Here is a 27,091-nt window from a genome sequence, read left to right as displayed (position 1 = left end):
GTGGACTGGCGGTGGAACCGGTTAGAAGTAAAGAACAGGCTTGTTGATGTGGAAATTCCCCTTTATAAAGTAATGGTTGATTTTATATAAGTTAGCTGACAATTATGTTGTATGATTAATTTCCATTACCTGCCCCCTAAAGTTCTAAGTAGCAGTGTTTTGTTCTGAGCAAACTATTCATCATTAGAAAAGACACCTGAGTTTTTGTTCCCATTCACCTTGACAAACTACTGCTAAACCACAATGCATTGTTTAACCGATGCATGAAGTTTCACAGATCAGGCTGAACGGAGGGCATGGTGCTGTGTCATGAGACTGAATGGGTAGAATGGACGAGCATACATCTATAGGTCATAGTTAATTAAATTGTTTTTAATAAATCATCATTCACTTTCTAAGTACATTATGCCCTCTTCATCCGCCATTTCTTAATTGGCCGTTATGCCATCTATACAAAATAAATCTTAATTTTATTAAGCGCTGTTTAATCATAAATATTTTGTATTGGTGTCCAGGGTCTTTCTTCCATATTACATGTTTGTTTTGTTTGTAGGAGGGCAATGCAAACACACTTACCCTCTTGTGTTTTCTTTCTCAAAATATTTGCTTTAAATATGTACATATGTTAAAGCTTGGGGAACTGAAAGTGATCACTCACTCACAGGTGACTGGAGTGCAGTATCTCTCAGAAACCACACTCTGAGAGACTGTTCTTGAGCTCGCCTCAGCCATGGGATTGCATGTAAGACAGTAGGTTGCTTATGTTTCCACTAGTATTAAAAAAGGTTATAGCAAGATGAACCCTGGGTACTTTATTTTGCTTGTATAGCGGGGAGCTTCTGGACAATTGAAATAAGCCAGGGAATGGTCTTCTCTGTGTTAAAATCAATGCCAATAAAAACAGGTGGAATGGTACATGTTAGGTATTTATTTCATGAGCAGTGATACTTATTAAATATTAGAAAATGCTTTGTGAATCAGACCTCCAGAGTCGTGTAATTCACACCTACACCTGGAGTAAGGCACACCTGCTCATAGAGGAATCTTTCTGAATCTATCCCACAGCCCTACCTCGCTAGGTGGGCAGGGGAGTACTTTGCATATACTATGAAGAATACAAGTTACATGGTAGTAAACAGTAGTATACAGAGTTGAAGAGGATAGCTTTGAAAAAGAGAGTCAGCTATACAAGAAGATCACGAAAAGGTGCACTGCCTGGGCCTTCCGGGTGGATAGCAAGTTTAGATCACCACAGTGCTTCAGTTAGGAGTTTCCCGAATCTTGTGTTTGCAGAAGGCCTCGTTTCAGGTTTTTGATTTTCTCAATTGCAGAAGGCCAAGAAGGTGTGATTTGCTCTTAATTTCTCTCTGGGCTTGTTGTATATTCACGCTAACATTATCGACCTACTTTCACTGAATGTCTTCTACAGCGAAAAAGATGATGATAGATAGTGGATGTATTTTTTAGAGCACTTCGGTCTTCAGTTAAACTCACTTAAGGGAATATTTAAAATACGTGTGTCTTATAGGGTTGTAAAAAAGTAACTTTATATAATCGTTCCCCTTTGTGCTCCTGTGCAACTATAAATGTATTAGGAATTTAAGCTACAGTTAAACAGTATGATAAATTCATGTTGGTGAACCACTTACTCCGAAACTAACCCGCCAAATGTGAAGTGATTAGTGGTGGATGAACGTATTTGGCAGAATGAGGAATAGGCAAAATCGCTTATGGAAGAACTTGAGATACAAAAACTGGGGAAAGTCATTCCGCAGACGATTTTAATTTTTTTTTTCTTTGTGGGTCTTTTTAATTCAATTGTAGCGGACGCAAATAAGAATGTTTTTTTTTTTTTTTTGGGCGGGGGGGGGGGGGGTCCACATACTGCAGTATGAAAAAAGTGTTTCCTCCTGCACTAGTAAAGAACCACCCGAGAGGGACACCTTTATTTAGCCATCAGTGCCAAGGGCAGTAAATTGATAGGAACATTATCATAGTTTGCAATGTCTCGGCTTCAGTTTACTAAATCGCAGAAAATGTAGTTAACATACATATTTTGCGCTACTGCATATTCAGTCATGTTACAAGAAGTTGTTTTTATTGAAGTGAAATGTTAAACTTGAAAAACAAATGGCTACTGAGTGGATACACTGCAGCAACCAGGCCCTCGAATATGTCTCGTTTACAAAATGTTTGTGAAATACATTTTCGCCTGATGAACCCTGAAGGCACACCCAGCATTCTCCTATGTTGGGTGACCCCGGGTCGCAAGTAATGGCTTCAAGCTAATTGATCGAGAAAGGCTTGCCTGACTGGGCCCCTTGGAGTCCTCCCTGCACATTCCTAAATTCTGTGAAGGCGGCAGCTTTTGCTCGTGGAGGGGTGGAGGGAGGGGGTGCCTCTCTGAGTGCAGATGATACGCAGTTTCCTTGTGGTAAGCTCTGCTTCTCTCCTCCCATTCTCACTAAGCGCTCCTTAGCCAGGACACTGGCAGCTCAAAAGCCTGGGAAAGCAGAAATAAAAAAAAATGCGATTTCGGTTTTTATTGACCCGAAAGAACAAATTGCCTGCTCCGGGCAGCAGGGAGCTTATGGAAATTTCTATTGCAACTTTAGCAAAGTGCACAGCTGCAGAATGCAGAAAGTGGGCTCGAGATTGACAGGCAAATAAGCCAGTTCATTGAAAGAGAGAGGCCTCTGTTTGGCAGGCTTTCAGCGGGCGAAGAACCTGCAGGCAGCACGTAAGGCCGGGGACAGACCTGAAAACAGACTCACTCCAAGCAACTGGTCCTCCGCGCGGCGCGGTGAGTCAACCCATCCGATGCTTACTAAACACCCCGACCTGTTTTTGCACTGTGGTGGTACCGGTGGCAGGAAGAGGCAGCAGTGTGTCGAGCTGTTGCTCTGTTTACATTTTTGTGGGGTGGTTGGTGGGTTCTCCGAGTCCGCGCGCAATGCAGCAGCGGGTGTTGTTTAAAAGTGGGACTCCTCGGGAACAGAAGGAGACGAGTCTCCCTTCCCCTGCAGCGGCCTGCGCAGCCGCCGCCGCCTTATCTGGGAGCGCTGGCCGCCGGCAGCATGAAGCGAGCTTTGTGTTTGAATTCTTGGCAAAGCGAGGGGTCAGGGCCTGGGAGCTATCTGCCTGCCAGCAAGACTTATTGCTGTTTTTTTCTATTTTTTTTTTCAGCCTAAAAATAGAATAAAGGGCTCTATTATCTTATTTTACGATTAAAAGCTCTCAAATAAAATTGTTTAGGGTCCATTAATTCATTCTAATGTGTGCTATTGTGTAAGGTTTAAAATTGAGAAGGGTCTGGTGCACTCAGCATAGCCACTTTTTATATTTTGTTGGAAACATGGATATTTTGTGTTTTTTTGATGCTGTCGTAAGTTTTCCCTTTTTTCGAAAGCATGTCAGTGTACAGCATTCTACACCCGTGTTTGCATAACATAATGGTGGAACAAAGTGAAACTAGGCTAATTTCTTGTGAAAACCGCATAGGCGGTGGGACAGGTCCACACACGGAAAAGCTGCGGTCTTATGCCGTCATTAAAACGCATTCCAAGTCCTGCTTTTTGTAATGCTCATGCATAAATGTAATACATCACCTCAGCCGGTGCTTGCAACCGTAGGGACACTAAGCATTTGGGACATATTTACAAAAAGTAATCAGAGTGCGTTTGGAACACAAATGATATGAAAATCAGATGAAGTGGAATTTGAAATGACAGAGCTGAATAAAAATCCTTCAGTTGCATTCTTTTTCAAATATATCTTAAATAAATATTGTTTTTACAATTCCTCTTGAATAAATACAGGTGGGGTAGACCCGGTGTGGTTTTCAGTTTGCACTGTAGAGAAAGTATAATCAGGGTTTGACTCTGCAACAGAACTGTATGCATAGTAAGAATCAGGCGCAGAAATGTTTTTCGGGGTTATTTCACGTTTATATTGCACCTTGTTTTAGTATTAGATTTGAATGGTCTGTGATTATATTGTATAAGCAGTGGCCTCGTTTGAAATGCCAAAAGCCGTGTTTAGGATTTCATTCTTTTCAGAACACGTTTGTTATTGGACAAATCGTGCTAAAATACACCCACTAATGTAGAACATCAGTAGTAGAGATGTTGTGAAGATGTGTCTGATGTTGGAACAAGAGGAGCTCAAGACCAGCTCATGCATTTTGTGTCTTTTTTTTAAGTGTTTGAAGCTAGGGATCCCAGAGGGTTGCTTAAGTTCAAGGCTGTGGTTAACCTTTGTGGGGCCTCTTTCTAAGTTATCAGTCCAGTTTTTCCCTAAAGCAGGCCGCTTCTTCTTCAAATACGAGTTTCAGGAAATGTAGTTCTGCAAATTAAGTGCATTTGTTGGTAACTGCTTATTTTAACTCTACTGAAGAACAGGCGTATGCACTAGACTCACACAAGGCCACATAATTACCCAGAAGTTTAAACACTGCAAGTTTAATCAATACCCCTTTTGTCATTACCTATGCTCATTATCTCAAAAGCCACTGACATTTACTGTTTTCAAACACAGGCTAACTTTATTTAATTTTTCTATGTAGCTATACCATTCTAAATATTTGTAAGATTGCTTTTTAACGCTCTGCGCTCGCTTGTCTGCAGTTCATGTGACTCCATGTTTAGGGAAGTGCTTGAAAACCTTTCACTTTCTCCATTTTACTAAAGTGCATTAGCATGCAAAGACTCAATATTATGTTCCTATTAGCTTATGTTTTTTTACCTTTTCAGCACTGTACTCTTATGTCCAAGAAAGTTAATAGCATTTAAGGAATTCAACGTGAACATATGGGGGAGAATTGATCCTAAGGAGTGGTTTAGGTTTTAGAAAGCCTCTAGGGAAAATGTACTGGTTGACATTATTACTATGTTCTATATGCAGGGCCACTAGAATTAGGCAACTCTGTGGATGCTGTGTTTTAAGCATAATTATGAATTTGCTTCATCTGCCACATAATCTGTAATCGGCTGTTTAATCTACCGGTGTTAACAAAAATGTTTTTAGATCAAACTGAGCAAAAGTTACTTCATACGTTGCCGCACAGTGAAAGGCCATTTGCAAAGGTTCATTACCTTTCAGTTGCTTATTGCAGTATCTAGGTGTTAAAATGCTACTAATGAAACCTTTTCAGAGACAGTGTTACAATGTGTACAAATGACAAAATAACGATAATGAAGGAACCGTCCCATTTTATGCCACATAATTTGCCTTTTGTTGCCACATAATTTAGTCAACCCTGCTGAATAATTTGTTCCTCCTCTGTTCCATAGTTCCAGTGACCCTGTCTCTATGCTTCCTTGTCTTCATATATCTGTTTTATCCATGTGGAGTGGTAATTGAAGTTAGACAACACATAAGTACGCGAGTGTTACTTACTAAAGCACCCAAATGCTCAGTATACATAATCGATTTAAAAGTATTACGAATGCGAAGGGAGGACTCCAAGGGGCCAATCTAATTACAGACACTTAGAATAAGATGCTTCCAGGACCACTTGCATATAAATTCAAAACCTTCCCTACTAAAACGTCTGTATCTGCTGTTGGCCTGAGGTCTCTTGTGATTAATTTAAAAAGTCCCCATTGTATAGGCTCTATTAGTCCTTTAGAATACAGATTAATCACAACATTGCTTAACCTGGATGCCACAACTGTGATTTAACTGTGATTTTCACTGAGTTGCATACTGTTACTTAGGGCCCCATTGGCAGGACTTTTTGGACACTTTGGTTAATATTAGGTGATCAGAAAGTTTTCACTGTGCTGAGGCAAATTCTCGGTTGGTTGATTTTCATCATTGTTAATTATGGAAAAGAGGTGGGAAATGGGTGGATTAAGGGACGCGTACGTGGCTGGCCATTGGCAATGTTGGGAAGACTCACAACGTCAGTATGTTGCACTTTTCAACAAACCTTGCTAATGACATGGGCCACATTAAAAGTGCACTTGAAGTCATTAAAAAAAGGTTTTAGTAAGGGGGAATATAGGGTGCGAAAGAGCCATGAACACCCCTATATTTTTCAGTAATCTTGGAGGGAGAGGGGGAGCTTCTCAGCATTAAACCATACTAGCAGGCACTTTTTATCCTAACTGAAAACCTGTGAAATATATGCCAGCAAGCAATCTGCCAGATTATCACCATAGGAAATCAGGGTATGCCTGGAAATCTATGATGCTTCTAGATTTGAAAAAGCATTCCATGGGATTTTGTGACTCCCCCAAAATGCATGAGCCAACACCAGTTAAGGATTACATATCTGTTAATTTATGGCCCAGATCTCACAATATTACATGGTTTCTAATGTCTAGATTTTCCAAGTACTTTTGGCAAATGTCTTAATGTTGAAGAATTCAACCAAGGATTCTCTTATTCTTTGTGTGCCCCCCTGTGAAATGTGTCCCTCGCCACTTCAGAAGGGTAAATTGAAGTAACTTAAGCAAAATAATACTTTAGAGACATTATTGATTTCTTTATGTATTTGAAAAAGCTAGTTTATGCTTTCTCAATTTACACATTTTCTTGGTATATTTACCTTTGAGAGGAAATTTCATTGGACTTTGATTTGAAACGTTGGGCTGTCACTCCATGCTCTACAACTAACCAAAGGAAATAATATTTTAAAGAATGAGATGAACATTCATGGTGGTATTCGGTGCATGCAAATCTTATGATAAAATGTTAAACACGTTTTTTATGCGTTCAGGGTATGCTGGCTTTCAATAAAAACTAAACAGATTGTTGAGCATCCGATTTACTTTTTAAAAATGTATCATTATAGACACATACAACGATCTTGCAGCGTTGAGACTCAGGATTTTTAAAAGTATATCTTGCATCATCTTGGTTGCAAAAATTTTCACAAAAATGTATTTACACTAGGCAGCTCGGTCCCTAGTTTACACCAAGGTGTAAAGAGCAGGAGGTGCAAAGGTAAGGCATGATATCATTTAAGAATTTGGTAATTAACATTTTAAGAAGGCATCAAGTGGGGTTTACTATTAAATGAATTTGGAATTTTACAATAAAAGACACATTTATATTTAAAAAAATGAATTCCGAGTAGTCACTTTTCCATCTATATACATTTTGTATCTATTTTAGCCCTCGGGTGTACGTAGGCGAAACGATGCTGTAGTTGTAGTTGAAAGGGGCACGAAGGAGGGGATAGGGGTTTCCCGCTACAAAATATGTAATCACCTCAGCGTGATAGGCTCCGACCTATCCAGCTGTGGAGGAAAAAAGTAGCAGCCTCGAGACCTTCTCGTCCGCTCGTCTCGTTCTTTTTCACTGCAACGCGATTTTACGTATTTTTGCAAACCCTCACAGAATGGATTTCCTAGTTTACATCCTCAAAATGGCGCGCGCACCCCGGAGCATCACGAGTGAAACTGATGTAATGTAAGTTATTAACAAAATATGGTGCTAACACACAGGGCTTGTCTAGTAGAAGACGAGAGATAGAAGTTGTTCTTGAAAACAGGATGACAGATATGGAAGAAAGCTCTCGCTCCGACACATTTGCTGATAGATTTTTCGGCGCCGGCTCACTTACTAGAGTTTGGAATGCACACAGCACCCCTCCCCGACAAAACGTGGTCTGTGGAAAGGCATTTTAAGCCAACTTGCGCCCAAAACATTAAATTAGAAATGACTCTAAGTAGCTGAAAAATATACAAACTTCATAGCAAGGGAGAGAGGGAGAAAGCTTGCACATATGTGGGATTTCTAGTCAAACATAAAACAGAGCACTGACGATGGTGGCTGTTTTCTACCACGAGCTCAACGAGGCTTTAGGATTCAGAATTAATATTTCTGAAGTATTTAGAAGGATAACATGCGGAATCGACCCTGCCAGGATTTATATTTATGACACGAAGACTATGCACAGACCTCAGAGGCAAGTTCTCAGTCGCTGAGCTATCTAACTGGCTTTTTCTTTAATCCACATTTAAAAATGACCGCTTTAAAAATAGGTCGTGCTTCATAGATTAGCAACTCTTTTTATGCCAGTGTTTCACCTTATTTGAAATATGTATGTCACATTATTAAAGGCGTTTATCTGCAATAGAATGCTGTAACGTCATTAGTTAAAACATGTTAATAATTTGTCATGGCACATCACACAACTAACACTAAAAAGATCTTCACGATGTAATTCCTGAAACCTGGCAGTGTGAATTTGGACAGATTACTTTGGTATAAATAGAATCTGATCGACAAAAAGGCAGCCTCCAACATGTTATCCCAAAGGATGTTGGAAATTGTATTTCCAAGGTGGCAACCTAACTTCATAGTTTCTTTCAGTTTCTTTTGGGGAACATTGCTTCCGGCACCATGGAGTGCCTGCTTGTAGGCAAGTCAAGCTACTGGACGACATGTCATACATGTTCCTGGAGAATCTGACTGGCAGATTTATGGAAAGTGGCGCTGCATCGAGTACAGCACCACTTTCCCTGTGCCCCGCTACCGCCACCTTGTGTGCGCCGTATTTAAAATGCAGCGCACATTGGCGCAGGGTAGGGGGCAATAGCGTCATTCAATGTGACTCCATTGATGTACTCCGCAGGAGTAGCGCCAAAATGTTGGTGCTACTCATGCAGAGTGCATAGGGGCCCATTTTATATAATGGAAGCCCCCTTTTAGCGCCTGCTCCGGGCAGGTGTTAAAAGTGCTGTAAAAAAATGGCGCAAGGAAATCTTATAGATTTCCTTGCGCCATTTTTCCGGCTCCCCTAACGGGGGTATGCCCCTTTGCATACAATATGCCTGGAGCAGGCATAATGTAGTGCAAAGGGTTACAGAGTGGCACAATTGATGCATTGCGCCACTCTGTAAATACGGTGCAGGGATTTCGGCCTCGTTGGGCCACATTAGGGGCAAAGATAATGACGCTAATGTGTTACAAGGTGGCGCTAGGGGATTATAAATATGCCCCTTAATTTGAAACCAGGCTGAAAACGTTCTAGGACTAAGATAAGTATACATTTGTGAGCCGGTGTTCATGCATTCAGTACTGCAGCGTCTGGTTCATGAATTGTGCACCCTTCCTGGTAATACTGTATTTAGCAGTGCAAGTACTGGTGTGTATGGAATTCTTGACATTCATCCCTTTGGATGCACTAATGCGCTTGCAGCCTGTGGAGCTCCTTGCTCTCTGAGTCCTGAAGTTCGTGAGGCAGGGGTAGACATCAGCTCTATGAGTGGGAGGCAGCTTTGAGGTGCTGTCAGTCCTGGAGTGCCATTTCTGACAACAAAGACCCCTTACTCTTACCATACCATTCTTTTTTTTTTAACCTTGATATTTCATTTTCAGCTTATAATACATAACTAGCAGCATTGGAAGTTGTATACGTATTTTTCTTCCCACAACATGTCAGGGGTTTTTAATAGTACATCACCTGTCAATCCTGAATTTTGTTGATTCCAAGTTTCAGATAGGCATTGCATAATTATCACAAATTCAAACCCTCCCACATTTTTCGGGGGTTTAGCTCCCCTCACCATACCATAAGGTACTTTAGGGTAATCATGTATAAAAATAAGAATAATAGTCTTTTTCCGAACGACACTTCCAAGATGTGAAGAGTGTGTGGGAGTGCATCATAAAGCAGGAGTCTCTACTGCCAGACATCTTCCCTTAAGTAATAGGTTCCTAAGGTGTCAAATGATGATAATTACTAGCATTTAGACCTCTTGTAGGTTGTTAGCGGCTCATCCTTTGCTTCAGGTACATTGACTCCAACTACCATGAAAGTGAAACATACAGATGTGATTGTACAAAGTTTGATGTTTTCAGAGAATCAAGTGTATCCTTACATATTTTGTGTTGTAATCTGATTTTTTTTAACTGTAAATTATCCGCACTAGTACGTCATTTGTTTCCTTTATTGTATTGGTGTTCCCTTGTTTTCATTATCAGATGACTAGGAATAGGTATTGACCCTTGTCCAACAAATGGACACGGGGAACCAGGTGTAAGGCCTATGTGGTGTATGCACATTCAGCCTTTTTGGAGCAACCAGCCTCTTACAAGGGGCATATTGAGGGACACATTGAAAAATGCTGGAGGAATAAGGTCTTCCACAGAACCAGAAAATATGAATGGATTGGTTACAAACACTGCAGTAATTTGGTTGGTTAGTGTGTTACAGGTAAGGTTGCTTGGGGTTGCTGATTTGACCCGGTGCACAGGGAAACAATTAGATGTGCTTAGCCAAGATAGTCTGAGAATGGAAAAAAGAAGAATAGTTATGGTTTTGGCATTTGCATAGTGCATATTCTGCCATTAACACGGTCACATAGGTCAAGTCATTTAGTTCTATCAATAAACCCTAAGGAGAGCAGACAAGAAGGCTTGTGGTAGCAACACAATGTCAGTGCTTGAGCTTTTCAGAAAGAACCTAACTGTGTGGCTACTTCTCACAATACATTTTGCAAATGTCCAAAGAGACGTCCACAGAGAGGTGGATTTAGTGAAGGTCTTGCCCTCATGATTGCTGTTCTACTTTTGTGGGTCTCTGAAGCCACAAGAGGACACCATCATGAAACCTGATATTTAGTGCAGATAATGTTCTAGTGAGTGGACTGTTTTTTTAACTGCCAGAAATTGAGGAGATGGCTAATTACCTCCTTTTTTGTATGACAAAGCCTCCCCTCAAGCTCCTCCTTTGGTAAGAAACCTCATCAGAGCCAACTGAAGTTGAGGATCTGGACTTGAAGATCCAGATAATTCCAGATAATTACTGAGTTTCGTGGCAGAATGAAAAACAAACTCCTGAAGAGTCATTAAGGTTTATAAGTCTGTTGAAAAATATTAAAAATATGAAGTATTTTAAGTGCTGTAATGCAGGCAATGCTTGAGGACGTTTCTAAGAGGAACTATTAATCTATGCTTTATCTATACTATTCAGTTTTTTAATTCTTTCATTGGAAGGTATTATCCTAAAGAAGCAATATGAATTATAGGTATTCACAGCCATTAAAAATAAATCTTGTTTCTCAGCGATGTGGTATCAGTATGGGAGATTTCCTCCAACCCCAAAATTTAATCTCAGACAATTTTATTCCAAACAAAGAGATCAATAGAAAGTCTGTGCTAATGTAGTACCGTCCATGGGCCTTGGGGAACCAGAAGGAATTAGAGGAATGATGAATAACAAATGGCCAGCTTCCCTTCTTTCTCTGTTCCTTATGGCTCAGGTGATGCTGTACTGTAACTAATCTACCTCAGCCCTGGCTCTTGTTCTTTGTATAGACTTGTGAGTGAAAGCAGATCTCTGCTGTACTTCTCAATTCTGAGAAGGCTGTGACACGCATCACAACTGCTTCTTGCACCCTAAAAGAGTTCAGAGAGCACAAGTGTCAAACAAGCAGTGGCAAGGCCAATAGGTCTGGTGTTGGCCGCCTGCCTTTTGGCAGTTCATGTTTTGTCACAGTTTTTGCAAAATGTTATTGTTTGGGAAGTTGCTGGACCATCATCAATATAAACAAAACATTGGCTAAAGGCAAAAATGTTGTTTTGGTCTCAAAAGCAGAAATTGCCATAGTACTCCCTGGCACTGGAGGGAACTTCTTTGTGTATTGATGCGCTCCTTGTGAAAGTGGAGCAAGCAATGGATTAAGTGGGGTGGCACATTGCTCCTTGATGGATTCTGCAGTGGGTGGAATTCAAATGTGAATAACAGAACCACTGACTAATGAATGAAGTCTGGCTGAAAACCCCTATAGGTAACTATATTATACAAATAATTTTAGTAAAATGGAAAGGTCTGGGCTTACACAGACTTAAAAAAGCCAGTCATTCTGGCATTGGCAGCCAGTAAAGAAAGGAAACAAAGAGGAAGTCATGAAAAAGAAGGGCAAGAAATAATGAAGGAAAAGGAAAAGAAGGAGGGAAAGAAAGATAGAGGAAGTCAAGAAAGAAAAAGAAAATTTAAAGAACGAAAAAGGAAAGAAGCAAGAAGGAACAAAAGAAGACAAGAAAGAGGAGCAAAAGAAAGACCAGTGATAAAGAAAGAAAAGAGGAGTAAAAGAAGAGGAAGAAAGATTGAAAGGAAGAAATAGGAAAGAAGCAAAGAGAGAAAGAATGAAAGAAGGAAAGAATACAAGCAAAATAAAGAAAGAACATAAAAGAAGGATGGAAAGATAGATATGGTTGCAAAGATAGAGCACCCTCATGAGGTTATTTTCAGAGTTCATGTGAACATTTGATATAATCTGAAAAAGCAGCAGTCAGGTGATCAAATGCCATTTCAAATGAAGTTTAAAACAGAATTGACAAGAGAAAGCAACTGATAAAGTTGGACTGTGCCTTATGCTGTCATCTGGTAGAAAGCGTCCTGCTATCACACCAGGCTCTACAAACAAAGACAATACTAAAGTAGTAATAAAGTTAAAACAAAAACACTACCACTAAAGGGAACTACCTTGTGTGTGAATGTGCTTTTTGTGAAAGGGCTAAAATCACTCAAAATGAAGTTAGCCAATGGCTGAAGTTGACTAACACATTGCCCTATGCCATATGCTGTAGTGGACAGAAGCAAAATGTGAATGACACAGGAACAGACCAATGGATGAAAAGAGGTGGCTGTGAGCTCCTTTATGTAATACATTATATATAAAAGTTTAGTAAAATCAAGAGGTCTTGCCTAACACCAGACCAAAAAAGGAGTGGGATGGAAGGCCAAAGTGAGGGTGAGGGGTGTGGTAGGGCAGTCAGTCATATTGTAATATTTGGGAAGAGTGTGTTATTATAGTAGATCTTGGAGTGGGATTAGACATAATTTTTTTCATAAAGAAGGAAGATAGAAAGCCCAGAAGAGGGGACGAGCATATGGTCCAAGTAAGACTTTTTTCACCCAGTGCAGTTGATCCCTCGGGTCAGTTTATGGAGGGCTTCCTCTAGAGGGTCTTACACAACATAACTTTGTGCATGGGTTAGGGATTGATAAAAGTGGGGCGCAGTTCCATGGGGAATCCAATGGTGGAGTACAGCATGAAATACTTATAATGTCACATGCAATGACTCAGTGGGAAACAACCCTTGTATTTAAACCTGTTCCATCAGTATTGCTTTATGGATTGGCACCTTTCTTTATTTTGTAGGGATCTTTCTGACCCAATTCCTGCGTTGTTGCTGTACTGATACCAGTGTAGAGGTATGTTAAAGATCTGAGATACCGAGGCATTTGGGTATGTTCACTGCTTTTTTGGATGGTGAGAGATTGCTTTTAACTTACCCTTCCTTAAAAGAGCTTCAGAATAACCAAATCTACAAAGACCCAGAATCTAATTTCTACCATTTTGGGAAAGGCTGGTGAATTATCTCTTGTATATTAGCTAGAGCAACACAATCCCATTACAACATCCTCTGTTGTATCTGCCTAAGATTGCTCATGTACCTAGCACAAAGGGATAGAAAGTTTTTTCTGAGGAAGCCAGTACAACACATTTGGACCTGGTTGTATAAGGTAAGGGGATATGATGCAAAGAATCCAGTATAATGCCACTGTTTGAATTTGGAAATGTTGGTATCTATAGTCGTCCAGTATCCCCCAGTTACATTGTATTATGTTTTCATTTGAATATAGGATGATGGCTATAATTTAGTGTATATGGAAATTACATTGTTTTTAAAATATAGACGTCGGCTAGACAGAAGTCCTTTTTGCTGTCCATTATTAATCTAAGGTTTTGTACTCTTCCAACTGGGCTGGAGGCTACCATCCAAGGCTGTTGGCCATGAACATATGAATGTTCGAGGTTGTATATTACCTGCCACTGAAATCCCAGTTGATGCTATATACAAGTAGTACTGCTAGGCTTAACTGTATGTTAGTCATTTATGACTAGCCTTAGGGGCATAACTGGCCACTTTCAAACGTAGCGCCAACTACGCTTCATGACCGATGTGCAGGTACATGGCATGATGGTGAACAACAACTTCCAGAGGCCACATATACACATCAAACATAGTATGGGGATCTGCAGCCAGCTTATCCCGTTGGAGTGTACTGTTTAAGAATGGCATAATCCATAAGTGGGACCTACCTGACACTGTCATAAACACTTCTCATTCTGCTCCACAAAAATTGTCAACTAAGTCTAAGACACATAACAAGTCTAGAAATACCAAAGCTGGTGGCATTTCCTCCTCTACTGCTGTAAATTGTTAGCTGATAAGATAGCCTTAGTAATGACAGCCAGTTGTAAGACACTGAATGAATACATATTTTATAAGCTCTTAATTGTCATTTTTATTTAAGTCTTATATAACATTACTAAACTGAAGGTATTGGATTAGTTTATGATAAATATATGTACATATGAACAACACTCAAAGGTGGTAGATGAACTAACTGACAGTTTTATTTAGGTAAATACAATTTTCAAGTAAATGGAGTATGATAGATATGAGTAATAAAGGTTTGGTCTATATACAATTGAAGAAATGGCTGAAGAAGAAACATTAATTGTGGTCGGTAGTTCAGTAGTTAGTGATGTAGCCCTGAGTTTTCTTTGAAGATTTTTTTAACAGGTACCTGAAAGATAATGAGATGCAAAGCACAGTTTTCAGGGAGACTTAGGCAAGATTGTGGGAGCTATGCTTGAGAAAACATTTGCAGAAGTTCCCACTGTTTATTAAACACTGAATAGTGATTCTGGAAACGTTTTTGTAAAAAATGTGGGCACCTGTTTTATGGCAGGTCGTTAAGTTTTTGGAATCTTATGGCCATAAATTTTATACAGCATAATTTCAATGTGATGCAGAATTTAATGATGAGCTAAAACTAGTCTTTCGGGTGTCAGAAATGTGGTCAAATATGCATAAGTTTGCAATGAAATGAGCTGACGTGAACAGCTATAGTGAAAGGAAAGTTGAAACAGTTGGACATAGCTGTTTAAAGTACTTTAATGGAGTCAAGTCTGGCTAATGGATTAAACCATAAAGGGTAGTTCGGAGGAATGAATGATGGATTTGAAATCTTAATAGATTTTAATATTTTGGACTGCATTTTTACTCACGATGCAATTACTAAGAGGGACCAATCATAGATACACAGTCTTGACTCCATCCTGAAACGGACAGTCAAAACAAAAAACGAGGGATGGGTTAATAGATACAGCATTTGTAGTTCAGAACTCACAGAGACAGGAATGAGTGCTGAGATAATCAGGTGAATTGTTGTGCCCACTGGCTGCTTCGTTCATTTCAGGATCTCTGCAAACTGAATGGTCTATTTTATTTTATGCTACTTGCCTACTTGCCTAGCTTTGTGGTGTTGACTCTAGAAGGTTTACTCCTCTTCCATAGATTGTTCTTTTCTATTGTGTGGTATGTTGGCCTGGCCAAAGTGTGAAGTTGCTGTTAAAGAGAGGAAATGTGATCTTCCTGCTATAAAGAAATCTGTGTGACTGTACCCATTTGTTGTGGTTCTATTCTAGCACATCTGTTACTTAAAGAAGACCACCACAGAAATTGATCCCTCAGTTTGTTACAATAGAAAGAAACAAAAGCGGTTGAGTGAACTTTCAATGTACCCTAAAAATCAGCACCTTCAGATTTTCCTAGGTGGCGGCCATGGCTCCAACTTGAAACCCATTTGTGAGTCTCAGGGAACTGGTTCTAGAGGTCTTCCAGAGAGTATCCCAAACTTAAAAATGTGAAAACTAACAATGTTTTCCCTGTATTATTCTCACAGGTTCTACAACTTAAGGATTATCAATTTAACCAGAAGTTTAGAAAGACAGAGTCAGGCCCAACAACGTCAATTAAATGTGACCACTCTGCACCTAACATGGACAAGAAGGATTTACAGCGAAGGGGAAGAGTAGAGGGCAAGAACTTTGAAAAATGCATGCAGTCATCATTTCTAACTGAATAAGTGGAAATAGAATGGAGATAAAAGGAATGTTTGCAACATAACTAGAGAGAGGGCGGGAAGATTAACAACTTTTTTTCTGCACCTATTGCCTTGTTTCTAAGTTTACCCATATTAATAAATTGGATTGGAGGATGGACTAGGCTGGATGGCCGCTAAACATAAAGGTTTAAAAAAAAATCCTCATTCCTGAGAGGTAACCGAAAAGTCATTGTGATCAAAGTATGTGGAAATTGATATTTTCCTAAACCTTTATTTGAATTGCATAATTTGTTTCCTACAACACTCCAACTTGTATGAAGTTGTAAGACTGAGAGTAAGACTGTTTGTCCCAGTTCACATGTATAGCACACATTCTCATTTGAAAGGTCTCTGTCTCTTCTATTAATCCTTGCATCAGTTTTATATTATGGGCCTGATTCTAACTTTGGAGGACGGTGTTAAACCGTCCCAAAAGTGGCGGATATACCACCTACCGTATTACGAGTTCCATAGGATATAATGGACTCGTAATACGGTAGGTGGTATATCCGCCACTTTTGGGACGGTTTAACACCGTCCTCGAAAGTTAGAATCAGGCCCTATGTATTCCAAATACTTCTATTTGATTTATGGGTGGCATTATCTGATTTCTAAGTTCTTTCCTTTCTATTCAGCTTTGTTTGAACTAACGTGCCCGTCTGTGAAAAATGTTCAGGTAGCTGGAAATATTTGATAAATACTTTAAATTACTCTTATATTTCCACCAGGACAGTGTCGTTCTTGTCTGACATTTTGAAGTACAGTTTTGTGCAATTAGCATATTGTTGAATGTTGACTCCTTTGGTTTTCAGAAAGTCTCTTAGCGGTTCTCTGTTACTCTTTGAAATGTTTTTGAAAAATTGAGCCGTAGTGCACGAGGCATGATCAAGAGGATTCCTTATGTACAAGTTGAATGTGGTCTTTGACAGACAGTGTGAACTACTCATGGATGTTTGCCATGATTTCTCAAACAACAGGGCAGAGTTCAAATCAGTATACCATAATCAAGTTTGTCAAAAGTCACTGACATACCCAGAGGGTGAGCTTGCAAGAGTCTCCATCATAAGGCGTGGAGACGGCATTGCCAATCACTTGTTTTTAATTTTATTAAATGCCTACTGTAGTGCCCAACATTAGTCCACAAATGCCAGACCCATAACAGATTTTCAGGATGCACACATATGTACGTTATGACTTTGCATAATTTACATAGCAAGCACTTATTTTGTTAATCTACTATAGATCCACTCTCATGGATCAACGTTGGACAAACATGATCTCATATTTTTCTTATTTCTCAAATACGCATACCTTGTTTTCAACATGGATTACGTTATTGGTCACTGGTTCCTTTAATTTGCTTCTGAATTGAAGAATTCTGCTTCATTACTCTGTGAATAAAATTTTCGAACTGGCTTTCTGGTTTGTGGTTGGTGCTCAGATGATTTGTAGAAAGCAAGTTTTTAATGTTATTTTCTGAAATAAATAGGTTAAAGCGTTGGGCTGGTGTGTATGATACAGAGAACATGTTCTTAAGGTGTGGGCCTGGAATACAGAATATTGTGACCAAAATAGGTAACATGTTTCAGGTAACGTTTGTATAGTTTTTTTATACCTAATTCCAAATATATGTACCTTAATGTTGTATATATCGTCAAGGTTTGTAGCTATGCAGTTAAAAGTGATACATCTATGCTTCCCTACATGCACTTACATCCTCGATATTTTGATTTTCAATATTTTGCTCACAAGATTGTAGTTTTTCGATATTCTACACCAGGGGTCATCATAATGGGGGTGCCCCCCCGAGCGGGGCCTCAAGTGATCCCTGGGGGGGTGCCAGGCTCTGGCCAAAAAAAACATTATTATACAGATAACTGTGCTTTGTGTTAAGCAGAAACATGTTATTGCATTTTTAGGGTCGAGCCTGCGTTGCATGCGCTCACGCATGCGTATCGCAGCAGGACTCTTTTGTATTTAGAAAAGGTCTCGGAGCCCTGTCTACTTCACGTCAGTGTTTTTTATTGGTTCGTGGGCTTGCCTAATAAAATCTGCTTGCTTTCATTAGTCGAAGGCATGCATACGTCATGCCTTTTCTGGTGGCTAGCCCTCCTCGAGCGCAGCGACCAAGTACAGAAAACATGCTAGGCTCGCTGTTTTCCATTGGGCTTGTGGACTACTTTTTCTGTAATTTACGAGCGCGATCTCGCTTGGCAGAAGTCGAGCGCTTTACATTGTTAATTTCACTTTTTCGGGTTGTGTACATAAATGCACTTTTGCCCGATAGGTGAAAAGTCGGGTTAGGAGTTTACAACGCGATCAGCTCTAACATGAGCAAACGCGAGACCCGTTGCATTGTAAATGCTTGTTTAAAATGGTAACAGTACTTAACTGCAATGTTTAAATAAGTCTAGAAATATTTAAACATTGCCATCTTAATAAAATAATTGTGAAAAATTCAGAGGTGGGCAATGATTTTTATTTTTCAACTGGTGAGGCGCAACATCAAAAGTTTGAAAACCACTGTTCTGTACTTAATAATCCAAACTACACCCTGTTCTGTAGCTAGATTACTAGAATGTATGTGCTTTTCTGTTGCATAATTAATAGACTTTGGTACAGTGTGTGGGTTTTTTTTGTAACAGATTTTATTGGTTTTCTGCAACACGAATCATTGAAGTTATGCCAACTTTGACAATCTCTGTTACATATTTACCGTAAAGGCATAACAGTTGTCCTTAGAACATCATAATCTCATTCTGTACTCTCCTCCCACCTCCCACCTCCCCCCATCGTGCCACTTGATAAATTGTCATGTGATGGCAGTATAGTTAATAAGTAATCCCCTTTGTGTAAGCAAATCTGGAGACCCCACAGGTTGACCATATGATCTGGTAGCATTCAGTAGGGTCATCTGTTTTAATAGGTGCTGTGGTAGGGGGGCTAACCATTCAAGGAACGAGTCTCCTCTAGGGGGGGCCCACCGACGTTCCTGGTGATGAAGTTTCCAGGTGTGTTACATAGTCCACCAGTGCCTTCCAGGCCCTGGCCAGTTCCATTGACCCATGGACACATCTGGCTTCTTCGAGCAGCACTGCGCATTCAGATCCCACCCATCACAACACTTTGCTTTGCCACACTCCCACCCGGCCCCCTTTTGGAGCCTTCCAATTTTGTGCGACTTCTTGTTTTGCATGGATGAAAGATAGGTCTTGGAACCTACTCATGGTTTTGGTTTTAGCAGTGTGTTGGAACCAGTTCAGTAGGCAGTGTTGCAGAGTTATGGTGACCTCCCTCTGGCAGTATTGGCGAGCACACCAGTGATTTCCTCCCAGTAGGAGGTAAGCATTGGGCAACACCAAAATATATGTATAAATTCTACTTCCTCCTCCCCGCACGGGCACCTGGCACTTGTATTAAAGTATCTATTGATCCATCTGGGAGTGAAATATGCCCTGTGTATCATGTAAAAATGTATAAGTTTAAAGTGGCGTTCTTTGATATTTTGGGTAGTCTTTCCAATATTTCTGCCCAATCTCTTTCAGATATGGGGTTCCCCATATCTTCTCCCACCGGGCTCGGAGTGTAGTCAGGGGTTGCAACATGTCCTTTCTTATAGGCTTATTAAGGCAAGTGACGACCCTAAAAGTCCCAGACAACATAACAGTGTATTGGCAGGTCTTGTGGTGTTGTGGTTCTGTCATGCTTGTACTCCAGTGTTTGCATACCGCAGTCGTCACAGCACCATGGAGTAAAAAGTGCCCTCCAAGTAAATCATGTTCTGCTCAAAACTCCTCTAATGGGAGGAGTCCCTCAGTACCGAACATGTCACCCATCATGGACGCTTCGGCGGCTACCCACTCCGCTAGTTCATGCCAATCTCTTCCATGCTGTAGCAATTCTAGGAGTGCCATTGGTATATCCGGTTAGTAAGGTACTCTTGCATATGTTTTCTGCAGACAGCGAGTCCAGCAGCATCGCAGCAACTGGAAATCGGCTGTATTATCCATGTCAGGGCACTTAAGTCTTATTAGCTCTTTAATGAATCTGTGGTTGTCAGGGACAGTATGATCCATCTCACGTCCTTGCTTCAGTCTGCCCGGCACTCACTGCTTCAACCACTGGAGCTGTGCTGCTAGATAAGACTCCAGAGTCGGGAACAGATAGGCCCTCTGTCTCTCACAGGCCTCTGCAAGGTGGCCAGGGCCATTCGTCTGCGGCCCGATCCCAAAATAATGGTTGAGATAAGTAGGTCTATCTCCCTTAACAGAGCTCGGAGAATCCATACCGGTAACACCATGAACTAGCATAGCAGCCACAGGACCATTACCATTTTTAATAGTGTGACACAGCCCACGACTGACAGGGGGAATGTCTTCCAGAAATCAATACTCTTTTTAAGATCCCGGCTCGCCTTTCCGACATTCCCCTCAAGTAAGTCAGTGGGGTATTGAAAAGTCCAAACACCCATGCCCTGCAAACAGCAAGGCTCCCATTACAACCCTTTGAGTGCCCTCGGAGGTTCACGACCTGACAACGTGGGGAATAGATGCAACTTTTGCCAATTAACTCTCAGCCTGGAGAAAAATCCAAATTGGTCTAGCAGCCCACCAATGCCCTCCAGGGCAACTGCTGTATCATGTAAAAAAATCATGAGATCATCACCATAGAGGGCAATGTGATGGGTCTGTCCACCGCACTCTATGCCCTGGTAGGTGTTCTCAGTTCTGGCATAACTGGCCAGGGGCTCCATACCCAGGGAGAACAAAAGGATCAATGAAGGGCACCCCTTCCGAGTCCCCAACCCACCCGATGACACTCCAGTACTGATTGCCCCATATGGGCTCTGGCAGTGGGATCCCCATATAACAGCCTGGTCTGGTCACAAAGTCATGACCTAGGTGGAAGGGCTTTATGATGGCTTAGAGAAAGGCCCATTCCAGGCTGTCAAAAGCTCTTCTCTATATCTACCGCTAAGATCACTGCCTACGTTTGGTCATATCTGTCAGCTTCCAACAGTGTTAGAAGTCTCCATACATTAGGTACTGTGTTGTGGCCGGGAATGAACCCTTCCCCATCAGGATGTATGAGCTTGAGCATGTGGGGGAGGATTCTGGTGGCAAGGATCTGGCTGAGGATCTTATAATCGATGTTTAGTATCGATAGTGGTTGATAGGCATTTTTGTAGTGGGCCAGTTTCCCTGGTTTTAGCAGTGGGACTATTAGGAGCTTGTGACTGGAGGGTGGTAAAAAGTCCTTATTTTTAGCTGTGTTATAGAGAGCCACTAGTTTGGTAGCCAGCTCCTCCACCTAGGCATCATTTAGTTCTACTGGAAGTCCCATCAGTTCCTGGCATTTTGCCCCGGGCTATGGCTTTTATAGCCGCTCTAATCTCTGACAGAGTGATCACCCTTCCAAGCTCTTCTGCCTCCCCAGGTGACACTGCTGGGAAAGGTAAAGGCACCAGGAAATCATAAATTTTGGCCTCAGATTGGTCAAACGTGCTCCTTTATAGGTTGGAGTAACACTTATAGAATTCCTGATTAATATCCACTTGTTGGTAAAGTCTTGTACCCCAACCGGTTTCTATCATGACTATAATGGAGCCCCGCTTTGATGAATTCGCCAGCCAGGCTAAGAGCAAGCCAGTGTGGTCCTGCTCTGCTATTACCCTGGTCTTGTAGTCAAAACACTTCAGACTGTCTATTTGCTCTGTAGCATTTTCCTTATCTTCCAATAATTCTGGTTGTACATCACGGTGGTCTGGTCTAAACAGCTCAACTCTCCACAATGCCTCTTCAGAGGACAAGATATCAACCAATAGAGTGTGTCCCATTCCCATTGACTCAGCTGTGCACCTGCCCTGAAGCATGACCTTGGAAGCTTCCCACTCGACCTGAGGGGACAAGGCCATGCCAGCATTCTCCTCGAAGTACTGTTGAAGGCTGCCTCCCACGGGATCCTGAAAGACCGGGTCTTCTAGAGACTCTGGTTTCAAGTTCGACATCATGATGCAGGGTAGCGTCCAATTCAAAATCAGCATTATTGAATTAGGGCCTGATATGGTCCTGGATAATTATTCAATTGCCCATATCGAGCAGTGAATGTCTAGCATGAGGACGAACACATCCAAATGCACATGGAGGTCATGTAGAGTCGAGAAGAAGGAGTACTCTAGCTTATGTGGGCATATGAAACACTGGGAATCAAGAAATCCCCATGCCACCTTCCAGGCAGAGAATACTCAGGCTACTCTTAAGAAGGGGGAGCCTCTCAGTGGGGGTGGGAATTATCAAGTGCAAGATCAGCTATACAGTTGGCTGTTAGGTGTGTTTCCTATAAGAGTGCTATCTGGACCCCTCGCCTACTGAGGTGTGAAAATACTTTATATCTCTTATCCATGGTGTGCATCCCACTAATATTCCAGAATAAAAATTTGCAACTCATGGGGGTTGCCATCTCATGCATCTAAAGACAGCTAGTGAATGCCACCAGATCCTGATCTCACACATACAGATTGCCATCTGACATTAGAACAATGAGTAAATCATCCATAGGGCACGACTCAGAAAACTTTCCTCAACAGATAAACAGCAAACAACCCAGCTCCCGCACCCCAGGACAAGCAGGTGAGCTCCCCCCTTCCAAACCGGCCGTCAAAATGCAGGCACTTTAATAATAGTGAAAATAGCTCAAGTCTTACATCATGGTGTCCACTTCATATGAGTTCATCAGCATTGCCAGGTGTTACTTTAGGCCAGTGGTTCCCAACCTGTGGTCCGGGGACCCCTGGGGGTCCGCAAAGCCTTCTCAGGGGGTCCGCGAGAGCCTAGAAAATTGAAAAATATTAACAAATATTGACAAATTAGGTCCCCAGCTTCCAGTAATGACTCAGACGGGGGTCCCCGGATTCCCATGATGATTCAGTGGGGTTCCATTAATGTTAAAGTGGGGGTCCACAGAAATCAAAAGGTTGGGAACCACTGCTTTAGGCAACTTAGAATCAGAATCGGTGGATGAGCTAGTTCCTTGCTCCAAGTCTGAGTCTTGGACATCCTCCTCCTCCTTGGTCGAGGTGGGGCTCATACCTCTGCCGCTAATTGCTACTACTACCTCCACCGCTTTCTGCTGTTGTCACTGGGCCTCATCCCCCAAAGGGATAACCCTATGAGTGTTCCTGTCTCTGGGCTTTAGGCCTCTGTGCCTGGGATTCCAACACAGGGAATTCTGGCTAGGACCAGTTTGTGGGTGGAGGTCAATTCATTCCCATACCCCCTGGGGGGCTGAAAGAACTGCACCCGGTCTGGGGTTGCGACCTGCAATATGACAGGGAACATCATAGCGCAGGTTAAGCCGATTTGTCAAAGATGTCACTTTGCATAGGAAAGTTGCCTCTGCACTTCCTTAGTGAAGTCTGGAACGATCATGATTTTATTGTTGCCCACTTCCATATCTCTTCTTATGTCTGGCCTGGGCCAGGATATGATACCAGTAATGCAGCAGCCTGGCAACCACTGGTCGCGGCAGCACCCCGGCAATGGGGTCGTCCGGGAACCCTATGAGCCATCTCCAGAACGTAAAAGGATGAGAGACTCTCAGGGGCCACCTTGTCTCACAGCCATCGTTCCAAGTATGTCAACCTGTTGCTCCCCTCCACTCATTCCAGCAAACCTAGAACTTGGATGTTATTCCTCTGCGACCTGTTTTCGGCGTCCTCTGCACAACTTTCTCTGCCATGAGTGTGAGTCATTAGCGCCAGGTTACCAAGCCTGAGGGGATCTTTGTTATTGCCCTTTTGGCTATAGTGACCCTTTCGGCCAGGCATCAATGGTCATCTTTCAAGATACGCCGATCTGCTTCCCGCGTATAAATCTTCATCTCCAGTACTTCTCTGGAAGCAGTGATGGCCTTCTTCCTGGTCACCTTACCCATGGTAGCTATCGAAGAGCGAGAGTTATAGATGTTAGGGTAGATGCCCACAGTGCCACAGCTCCAGCACAGCGGGTGCCCCAGCACTCATATGCTGATTGGGGTCGTGCGTAGGTCGCCCATGCCAGCTGTCACAGCGCAAAGTAAGAGAGGTAAATGAGCCAGTCAAGGTACCTCCTGTCTTATTGCAGGCCACCCAGTCCCAGAAAAAGCTGTGTTTGAAGTAGTGGTTAGGTCTACTAGAGATGCTGCCCCACTCAGTTAGGGCCAAGCAGGACACCACTCAAAGCCATCGCCATGGGGAGCTCTAGCGCTCTTTTCAAAAGGCAAAGCAGCCACACCTTTGGTCCCCAATTAGTGTCTGAGGGTTCGGGCAGAAGCAGGGGACAGGCACACTTACTTACAGTTCTACAAACACAGGGTAAACCAGGATCACCAGTGCTCCTCAGTTCACAGCAACAGTCTGCCCTGCCCTATCTCAGCTTCAGGCACAGGTAGTGGCTCCCAGTAAGTGCCCTCTTCACAGGGGACCCAGTCATCAGCCCAACACTTCGCACTGCCCCAGTCCCTACAGTATGGACATTCAAGCACCATCACAAAAGTCTCTGTGCAGTAACTTCTTCTGTTGTAGCACTCACCAGCTTGTGGCCCAGTAGCTGTGTCTAGATCGGGGGCCCACAGGGGTAATCAAAGCATCACTTGAGCTGTGCAGTGGACGGCTGCCAGCCAGTGCCCCAGCACCAAGTAGTGGCAGTTCTGTTGCCCTCATCACACATCGATCTCCTTTGGAATGTCCAGGAATTGCCTCTGGAACCACACACTCATAGGGTGGGTGCAGTCATAGAGGGTAAAGCAGCCGGGCCTCCTAGCAGAGCCGTGCAACAACTTGCCCTGCACATCTCTACAGGCCGTCCACTGCGGACCGGCGCTGCCGCAGGCAGGTTCGTTGTTGTCGCACGTGAAGGAGGGCCAATCAATTCACTAAGCCCTCTGGTTTATAGGTCAGAGCGTCAGCTGCTTCGGGTCCCGACACACAGGCTGAGAGTCTGCTCCTGCTGTGACTCGACTCCACCCCCGTCCTGCACCACTCCAAGCAGCACTTTGCGGCCTGCAGCTATTGCCTTCTTGGGGTCACTACCGGGGCACCTGCTCCCAGTCATTTCTCACAATAATTATGCATTTAAGGCCTGAGTTTTGGCTTCTCCACAGCCCTCAGTCGCTGCCCGCAGCTGCCATTTTGAAGGCTACATGAGCATAGTTGACTTCTCAAGTGAGTGGTGAGGTCCGGGCAGGCTCCTCCGGGTCACTGCGTGGCACGGGCGGGGGAACAGTGAGGCACAGAACTGACTTCAGGGTCCCCCAAGCCTCACATTGTCTGCAGGATGTTAATGAATAAGGGTTTGCCTGCAGAGCTTCGAAGGAGCACTTCTTACATCATCCCCACCTCGCCATGCCCCCCTGGTTCAGTGGGTGTTGGGAGTAGCCAAGAATATTATTTAATGTAGTTATTGAGGTAGTTTTTTTTTCTATAGACCTGCTAGTGTATAAGGCAGAGTGGCCTTGTAGTTGGAGAAATAATCCAAGTATTATTTTCAAATGTCAGTCTGGCCTGGCTTCTGAATCATTCAGAAAGTAAAGAGCTGATGTTTTGCTGCCTGTGTTACAAGGTGTTAGTGTAAGAGAGGCGATAGTTAATGAAAGTCCTGATTTAAATAATATACTCCCGACGTATAAAAGTAGGGGTAAAACGCAAAGACTGTGTAGTATTGATAACTGAGCAGGTCTGGGCATTCGCTGTCTTTTTAAAGATGAATACAACTCCTTGGCATTTAACTTTGGTGCTTGGTGTAAATGACTGACCAGTATCACCTGTAGGGATTGACAGTCTATTGTATGGTTCTGTGGGTCATTACTTCTGGTTTGAAGCAATTAGGATTCTGTAGCATTGTCCTTGTGGCAATCCATGATTTTACTAGGCGGTGGGAGGGGTAGCCTGTGAAGAGTACAGGTGATGTGAAGTATCCTTGCATATCTCCACTAAATACTTAGCAGATGGAATAGTCTTGAAGTTTCTGGTAATATTTGTTTCCATGAATTGCTTGGAGGCTGGTGGGATGTAGAAGTAATGCATAATAATGACATGTAAGACCGACTAGAACCTCTAAACTGCATTTATGAAGAGTTATCAGTGTGCTAAGAAGCTTGCATATGTTAAGATTGTATGGTGACTTGGTGTTACTTGGCAAGGAACATCTGTAGATTTGTGAAAATGACTTTTGTGGGAGGTTGTTTCTAAAATAAATTTGTAGATGCTTCTCTATTACCATTGATTTGTGTGATTTTGTTGTTATGATGTGAGACAGTGTGTTGCATAAATTTAACATGTTTTAAAAATAGGATGGCTTGTAGAGAGAGCCATTGTTAGTCTTTCAGAGTGAACTAAGTTGCTCAGGACTGTTGACTGGTTGAGCAGTGAAATGGAGTGCCATTCTCGCAATAGTCAGTTTGTCAGTTGGAAGTCCTAAGAGAAGGGTATTGCCATCATCTTTGTGGGATACGACCATTACCCACGCAGATGCATTGATGTTGGAGGGAGTTTTTTTCAAATTATACATTTTCTTGGCATAGTTGTGGTTAAATATAAAACCCAGTTCAGGGATTAGGGAAGGGTATGAAGCACTGTAGGTCTAGAAACGTAAGTCATGCTTGGATGTGGATACTGTATTTGCTGCTGTTGAAGCACTGTAGATCCATGGCTGTAAGCTGTTTTTGGATTTGGACGTTTATTTACCACTTTCGACTACCACAAATTGCTAGAGGAGTTCAGTTTGAAAGAGACTGTGAGGTGGATCAGGAAAGAAAATGTTAACATTTAAGTTTGGATAAGATAAAGGCTAGACCATGATGGATATACTTTAGGGAAAGTACTTTGACACAGACGTGCTTGCACAATTATATGGATGTACTGTTATCCTTTACTCTGCACTTAAGACATCCAGAGTTTTCATGCACTGATTGAATAGAGTTGGAATATGATGGAGCCATGTAAGTCTACACATCTGATATAAAATGAAATACCCGATGGATGTGCGTAGAATACCAGCAGAGCTATGCAGCCACATCACACGTGTGGCACAAGGATGCAGACAAGAGTTTTATGACTGACTGTGTTGAATGAGGTGGGTGTATCCTTTAGGATGTCTAGGTATAAATTCCCTCTGCCTAATGTCAATGAGTATC

General features: G+C 42.2%; 1 long non-coding RNA gene across 2 annotated transcripts in view; it reads left to right on the top strand.

Annotated features, from left to right (window-relative positions):
- Nucleotides 1–2,457: 2,457 nt before the first annotated feature.
- LOC138249898 (uncharacterized) overlaps nt 2,458–27,091 on the top strand; it is a 587,389-nt gene continuing 562,755 nt past the window's right edge. The window contains exon 1 of one of the 2 annotated variants that reach the window (XR_011194855.1): nt 2,458–2,803. This is a non-coding gene — a long non-coding RNA (uncharacterized lncRNA). The remainder of the gene's footprint in view (nt 2,804–27,091) is intronic. The other variant, XR_011194856.1, reaches the window with a different exon arrangement.

Source organism: Pleurodeles waltl, chromosome 8, assembly GCF_031143425.1.
Source record: "Pleurodeles waltl isolate 20211129_DDA chromosome 8, aPleWal1.hap1.20221129, whole genome shotgun sequence".
Lineage (NCBI taxonomy): Eukaryota > Metazoa > Chordata > Amphibia > Caudata > Salamandridae > Pleurodeles > Pleurodeles waltl.
This window is presented reverse-complemented; position numbering and strand designations above follow the sequence as displayed.